The sequence below is a fragment of the Crotalus tigris genome, unplaced genomic scaffold (assembly GCF_016545835.1).
Source record: "Crotalus tigris isolate CLP2741 ecotype Arizona unplaced genomic scaffold, ASM1654583v1 scf7180000019007.31208882:3723066, whole genome shotgun sequence".
NCBI classification, from domain to species: Eukaryota; Metazoa; Chordata; class Lepidosauria; order Squamata; family Viperidae; genus Crotalus; species Crotalus tigris.
Window position 1 is genome coordinate 1,040,187 of NW_024097321.1, and position 8,062 is coordinate 1,048,248.

Genomic DNA, 8,062 nt, shown 5'->3' on the forward strand with positions numbered 1-8,062 from the left:
CCACAGACACAGTGAGGCTTCAGATTACAGCTAGGGCTTTCAGAAGGAAAAAAAAAAGCACTCCCAGATTTCTGATGTGCTTTTGTAATACTTACAGCGTAAAGTAAATTGCATTAGAAATCCTGCTGGGTCCTTTCTAGTCTATTTAACCCCACTTTTTGTCACTTAAAGCAGAGGTCCCCAACCTTTTGGGCACCAGGGACCAGTGTCATGGAGAAAGGTTTTTCTGCAGACCAGAGGGCTGTGGGTTTTTTTATATATATATATAAAGATTTTATTGGGGTTTTTTTCATAAACATATGTTAATTTTTCCAATCAACGAGTTATCTGGGATTAGCTATGCTAATACACATTCAATTCCTAATCCTTCATTCTTTCCTCTAACCAACAATAAAATAAATCCCAAATTTGATAGTAGTCTGTGTCAGTCTCATAGTTAATCTGTCCATCTCTGCACATTCCAATATTTTCCTGAATATTTCTTTTTCTGATGGCAATCCTTCATTCTTCCAGTATTGTGCGAAAATTATTCTCGCTGCTGTGGTGATGTGTAAGATTAAATATAGACTCTGCTTATTAATCTTTTCAGGCATTATACCTAGTAAAAAAAGTTCAGTTTTAAAATCAACTTGTTCACCCAATATTTTTTCTAACCACGTATGTATCTTTCTCCAATAAGCCTTAACCTTGCCACATGTCCACCAAATGTGGTAGTATGTGCCTATATTATGTTTACATTTCCAACATCTATCTGACATATTTTTAAACATTTTTACTAATCTTGCTGGTGGCAGGTGCCATCTATAAAACATTTTATACAAGTTTTCTTTCTTTGAAGTTGACATTGCTAGTTTGTAGTTTCTCATTTGCCATTTTTCTAGTTCTATATTATAGCCAAAATTTTTCGCCCATCTTATCGTTTCTTTCACTTGTTCGCTTTCCATTTCCAAAATTAACAAAAAATTATACATTTTCTTAATTAATTTCTCATCGGAGGTTAACAAAATTTTATCAAACACAGTTTGATCCTTATAAAATCCATACATTTTTACATCTTTTTCATATTTATTTTGTATCTGTAAATGTGCCCACTATGACAAGTTGATTCCCTGATTTTCCAGTTCTTGTTTAGATTTTAAATTCCCATCAGTATTTAGAATATCTCTATATGCCCATATTTTTTCAAAGTCTACCAAGATCGGATGTACAAATGCCTTCATCGTTGATGACCCCCCTGGAATTTTTAGATATATTTTAGCTTTAATTTTTCCCCATACTGTTAACAAGGCATTTCTTATAAAGAGATTTTGAAAATACTTATGGACTCTGTTTTTCCCATACCATAAGAAAGTGTGCCACCCCAATTGTAAATCATGTCCCAGAGGGGCTGTGGTTTTGAATACTGCCTGCATCCCGAGGATGGAGCTTTGCTTATTTGAGCGGCCCACTTGCTGGCATGCTGCCGACGGGTGCTGGTCCACAGGCCGGGGGTTGGGGACCCCCGACTTAAAGGTAAAAAGGTCCATGTTAGCACCTATTGATCTGATAAATTTGGCTAAACTTTTCTCTGTGTTGCATTTAGTAGATGATCCATTTATAGGCTTGTGATTCTTTATGTTAGCATAAGAGGGTGCTCTCTTCTAACCTTACAATATTATCTTGCCTATTTCACACATCGGTTATGTGTTATGTGCATATGAAGCACATTGTTTTAAACAATTCTGATAGAAGAAATTAAAAAAAAAAAACTACCCACATAGATTGCTTATTCCTGCTGCTTTCCTGATATTCTAAAGCTCAGGAGATGTTTCACTGTGAAAGTTTGAATGATTACAGTTCACTTGGCAGCTTTGTTTTCAATTTGCTTGTTGAAAAACTAGAATGAAGAGAGCTTCCTTTTAAGGAACACTTGGCCAACCTTTCAAAACCAAGTAATAGTTCTAATCAAACCACTTGAATCTCCAGAGAGGATTCTAAAAGAAGGATTGTCTATACTTTGGAAGAGTTTTGAATTTAGCATAAAGTTGATGTTTAAATTTATTAACTAAGAAGTGAGTAGATTTTCTAGGTCAGTGGTGGTGAACCTATGGCACGCGTGCCAGAGGCAGCACTCAGAGCCCTTTTGGTGGGCACGCACGCCAACTCTGCCAGCAGCTTGTGCAAGTCCATTAGGCCATCACCGCTGCCCAGAGTGGCAGCCCCACCAGGCACAAAGGAGGCAAGGCGGCCAGCTAGCAAGCTTGAGTAGAGGTGGTAGAACACGCCCACACCCAGCAAGCCAAAGGCCACCCCGAGCAGGGAAAGCCGAATCTCATTGGCGCCATGGCCCCCCAGTCCCAGCTAGGATTGAGTGCCTCCCCCCATCTATGCTGGGCCTCCTGCCCACTGCTGCACCCACCAGAGACCCCCTGGATCTCCCCCAACCCTGCCCAGCCCCCACAGGCTTCCTCCCCCTGAGCAACATCGAGGCAGCCATGCCCACCCCAGCCACACCCATCCAGTTTGCCGTGACAACCGCAGCCATGCCTACCCAGTGGGCCATGCCCACCCAGGGGGCCACACCCCCATGCCCCCCCTGAGAGCACCACAATGCTGATGCGGCCCTGGCACTTTGCGATAAATAAGTGGGTTTTGGGTTGCGGTTTGGGCACCCGGTCTCTAAAAGGTTCGCCATCACTGAGATAGGTATTCCCTATTGACATAGAATGGCAAATAATCACAATGTTGTTTGAACATCCAAATCCTCTGCATGCAAAAAAAAGCTTTGGAACCCCTGTTTTAAACTACCTCTGCATGCAAAGGTAGTTTAAAACAGGGGTTCCAGGGCTTTTTTTTTTTAGTTTGGCGAGCATATTTTGAATTTTATGGATTAGTTGAGTCTCCTTTTCCAAAGTATTGCTGGAAGCTATTCATGCATAAACATACTGAGTGCCATGAGGGATACAATCTGCATCATAAGGCTATCTATCCTCCTTTGAGCTTATTTTCTTGCATAGAACTCCACCTCTGGTTATTTCTGGGAAGATGGCCATAAGAGTTTAAACATCCATTTTTTCCCCTCTATTCAAATATTGGTGATTGAACAAGGATACCGTTCTGCACATGTGCTACTTTGGATCTCATTGTGCCTATGGCTGTGGCTATATGACCCACAGAGAAAGAACCTGTGCAGAGTACGTCACAATATCCAATATTTATTCAAACCCACATTTCATAGATCAAGGGCTAGAAAGTCAGGATTGTTGTAGCAAGATACGGGGCCATATGTTCTCCTTGTTGGATTGTATCTAATGGAGCAAAGTGAAGTACCATTTCACCCTGCTTGACTGATAAGATAGGACAGTGGTGGCGAACCTATGGCACCCGTGCCAAAGGCGGCACTCAGAGCCCTCTCTGTGGGCACGCGCACCGTGGCCACTAGCAGCTCGCGCAGGTCCATTAGGCTGCCACCGCCCAGAGCAGCAGCCCCATCCAGCACAAAGCAGGCAAAATGGCCAGCTAGCAAGCTCGAGTAGAGATGTTAGAGCAGGGGTAGTCAACCTTGGCTCTTTTATGATTCATGGACTTCAACACCCAGAATTCCTGAGCCAGCTGTTCTGGCTCAGGAATTCTGGGAGTTGAAGTCCATGAGTCATAAAAGAGCCAAGGTTGACTACCCCTGTGTTAGAGTATCGAGGTGGCCACGCCTACTTGGCCACACCCACCCAGTCTGCTGTGACCACCCTGGCCACGCCACCCAGTGGGCCACACACACCGCCCTCCTTGAGGGAACCACAATGCTGATACAGCCCTGGCACTTTGCAATAAATAAGTGGGTTTTGGGTTGCGGTTTGGGCACTTGGTCTCTAAAAGGTTCGCCATCACTGAGATAGGAAGATGTCAGTGATCCCCCACACTGAGTCTAATTTCAGAATCTCACAAATTATTACCAGTGTTATTATATGGTTTGAAATAAAGCTGATTCCCTTTCAGCTGTCCTGCTTGTTTTACCTCCCTTTCCTTGTAAGAGTATATCTAAATTCGAGGAGATGTAGGTGAGAAAGGCAATGTGATCCAAAACTTTACATAGAGGGTATGACAAATACCTCCATGATGGCAGAAACCAGAAAAATAATAATCATCATCAAGAAAGAAATGGCTGCTCCTTCCCCATCAGTCAAATTATTTTTTTTCTCCTGTCTGATCCAGATAGAGAATTTCATAAATTCCATAACAGCACAGTTCATACCATTGTCTTCTTGGCTGTACAAATTAATTCAACAGCTGACATTTTCTACTTCCTGCTCACTCGTACCGTACAGCTGCCAACCCTTTTTCTCTCGGATACGTCAATATATGCACAAATCTTTCAGATCATCTCTTGTAATTGCTATCATGAATAACCATTGAGATATTGCTTCCCCCCCCAAATAAAATATTTAACTGTGAGGTTAAAAACCACACAATTAATATTGTAGTGCAAGTCTACTTCCAGATGTAAAAGGATGTATGGTATCCAGGCAATATCAAAGATAGCGATGGATCTGCCCATTATTGCAAGATTGTATAAAAGTATAGATTTAGGAAAACAATGTTCCAATCTTGTCTCACCCCAAGGTACTGCAATAGCCTATAGCATAGCTGGTGCTGGTCATGGGAGATTGCCAGAAAAATTGGAAGAAACCAGGATCAATTCCTGATCTTCGTGACTTAGTGTGAATTGTTTATTGCTGGCACTCCAGCAGTTTCCTACAGCTTGCTCTAAGGCAGGGGTGTCAAAGTTGCAACGTTACGTGAAATGTCATGACGTACTATGACTTTTTTGCCATTGCCGGCAATGGGGTGGGCGCGGTTTTGCTATGATGCATCCAGCCCTGGGGCCAGCAGTTTGACACCCCTGCTGTAAGGTGACTAAGTTTATTAAAGGGGTAGCACATGTGCAGTCATTCCCATGACTCAAATGTCTCTGGAAACGTGGAAGAGGAGACTGAGTCTGATAGGGAAGATGATGTAGAGGGAAGAAAGGAAGAGAGGATGACCCTGAGGGACAGGAAGAAGAGTCTACCAAGACAATAGTCAGTCAAGAGATAACTGAATCCAGGGTAGGAAAGTAACCTGAATACATATCTCATTCTAGACCAGGGGTCTCGAAACTCTTAAGCCCATCAAAGCTTTCATGAGGTTTCAGATTGTTCATCAACCCCCAAACCTATATTATGATATATAAAAATAATTTAATAGATGCTACTTTAACTAATGACAGCCAGTTTTGTGAGATGCTTAAGGCACTGGACTGGAAATGGGGAGACCATGAGTACCAGCTAGGTGACTTTGGCCAGCCTCTCAACTCTGGGAAGCAGGCAAGAGGAAACCACTTCTGAAATCTTGCCAAAAGAACTGTGGGGACTTGTCCAGGCAGTCGTCAGGAGTCAAGACAGACTCAAAGACACACACACACACACACAAAGATACACAAACACACACTTTAACTAATAGTACCATGAATAATATTAATCAATAAAATCCCTTTTTATGACCCTGTAGTCCCTTAATTCAGAGTAAAGTAGATGGAGCTGAGCATTTACTAGCCAGATGCCCTTCCTGAAGCCATGCAGAATTCGCAGCAGATATTTTTTTTCCTCTAAGCCCTAGGAGAGAAACACCTGCTGCTATCTAGGATAAACTCTCAGCCTTCCAACTGTGCAGAAAAACTATATTTTTCAAGACAGAAGGAAGAAAAACAAGGAAATGAAAGGACCATATCTTTCCTTCTTTAAACTAAATAGGTGGAAACCTAAGACCAGCAATGCCATGATGGTAAGACTTTGGGTCAAAAATCCATGTCAAAAATCCAGCCAACAGAATACACAAGTTCTCCAAAAACAGAATATCACCTATTAAAATGAATCCATTCAGCTCATTATACAAGAAGTGTGGGTGAAACCACATTGCCCAGACCTCAAAACTTTGCCAATTAATAGAACCACTTACCTTGCATTTGGTGCAATATTTCCTTTTTCTGTTTTCATATCCCTTGTCCTCATGTTAGTATGGTCAATTAAGGATTTATTTATCTATTTAATGAGTTTAAAAAACTTTTATAGATGCCCAATTTATATGCCTTAACCTGGACAGCTCACAAAACCATAGCTGCCATGATTCAGAGGACTCCAGGGATTAGAAATGACAGCTAGAATCAAGGACAAGAGCTTCCATGAAATAGCAAGTCCTTTCCCGGTTTCTGACTCCTAAATTGGTGGATTTCAGTATTCTCCACCATATATGAATGCCTGGGTGCAGCTGAATTTGGGAATAAATAATTTCATGCTTTTAAGAGAATTCTACTAATGTTACTTCTGTATAGTTTGTACTATCGTAGCAGCAAATTTCCCTCCCTTCCCTGATAGTGACTGCTGTATCATTAATTTCTATCAGTAGTTGCTTTTATAAAGGTTCCAATGAGCCAATGGACACTTGACTTTTTAAAGAGGCTAATTGCCTTTTGCATCAAAATTCTTGCACATACATTTTGCCAGGTGAACACATCCTCTAATCTTTCTACCAACATGACTGCTATGAAAATGATTTGGCACCATTCACATATTATAGGATTTTTTTTTTCCAAGTTGGCAACCTCATCATCCACAGTTGGCAAGTTGGCAACCTCATCATCCACAGACAATAAACATAATGGTTGTGCTATTTAGAAATGTTGAGAAAGGTTGCCAGGTTCAGGAAGACTACCCAGCACAGATGTTTCAGTTGAAATAGATGATGCAAGAAGGGGCCACCAGATCAATTCTAGGCAAGGCCATAGCAAATGAACCCACCAGGCCCTCCTGATTGCTTTTACTATGACAATCCTTTATGCTTGTATGGTGGTTATAATGACTAACAGCTTGGACTCCTGGAGAGGGCTAGGGAACATTTGTTATTGTAAAATCTCACATCAGTGTTCATGAGGACTTTCTTATGCTGTCATATTTCAGTGTCCTTCTGCAGACTGAGTCATGTTCTCAGAAGAAAAAATGTTCCACCTGTCATCAGCTGTCATGAATGTGGCCTCCAGTCTCAGTATTTAGAAAGTGGCATTTATTTATTTATTTATTTCATTTATTTAATTTAATGTAATGCTAATATTATTTCGTGTCTCTATAGATTCTATTTTTTTTAAAAAAATACCTTAATTGTCATCAAGTCTTGCTAGAGAGTAGAAAGCAGGGATATGAATCTATTATATAAAAATAAATGAATGCTTTTGAAAAAAAATAGAAAAGTTAGCATTCTAGCTTCATGAATGATGGCTCTTCTTTTAAAGCTGCATTTAATGTGTCAAGCTTGTCATAAATTCAATCCAGGTTTCATTGACACTGAGGCCAATCCACTAGCATCAGAGGGAGGAAAAACAGTGATAACTTCAGAAAATCCAGAAAGGGTTTCCAGTTCTAAAACATTCTAGTCCCAGAAAGATGCAGACTGGCAATATATAGTCTAATTTCTGGGGTGCTTCCCTCTGAACTTCCTGGTCCTCTTCTCCATTTGAGGAGGGCTCTTAAGAGAAGCTCAGAACAATGCAAAATAGTTCTAGCATCTCTGAGGACAACAACTTACTAAAGAAAGATCTTGGGTTTGGTTCCCCAGAATATCCAAATCAGGTTATCCTATCCTTAGGCAATGAGTAAATTGCCTCGAACAAGTGATAGTAGGTATAATGGAATAGTAGCAAATTGTAAGTTGCTGTTATTAAATGATTTTAGGTAGATATAGAATACCACAACCAAATATAGATACCCAAATACTTCGCCAATGGCTTTTCATATGACTTGGTAACTGGAACAATAATTCAGTACTTTGCTTAAGCCGCAAAATATCTTAAGCCAACTTGATTTTGCTCCATGTAAAACCTTTATTATGGATGATATAGCAATGGCCTGAACCAGAATCTAGGGAGGGTCATAATTAGTCCATGTAAAATGTTTGGGAACAGCAGAACTAACTGACCCAATTTTAAATTGTTTTCTGTGATTTTTGTTTTTTCTTTGTCATAAATAGCTCTAGTTTTAAGGCTGCATTGTCACCAGGT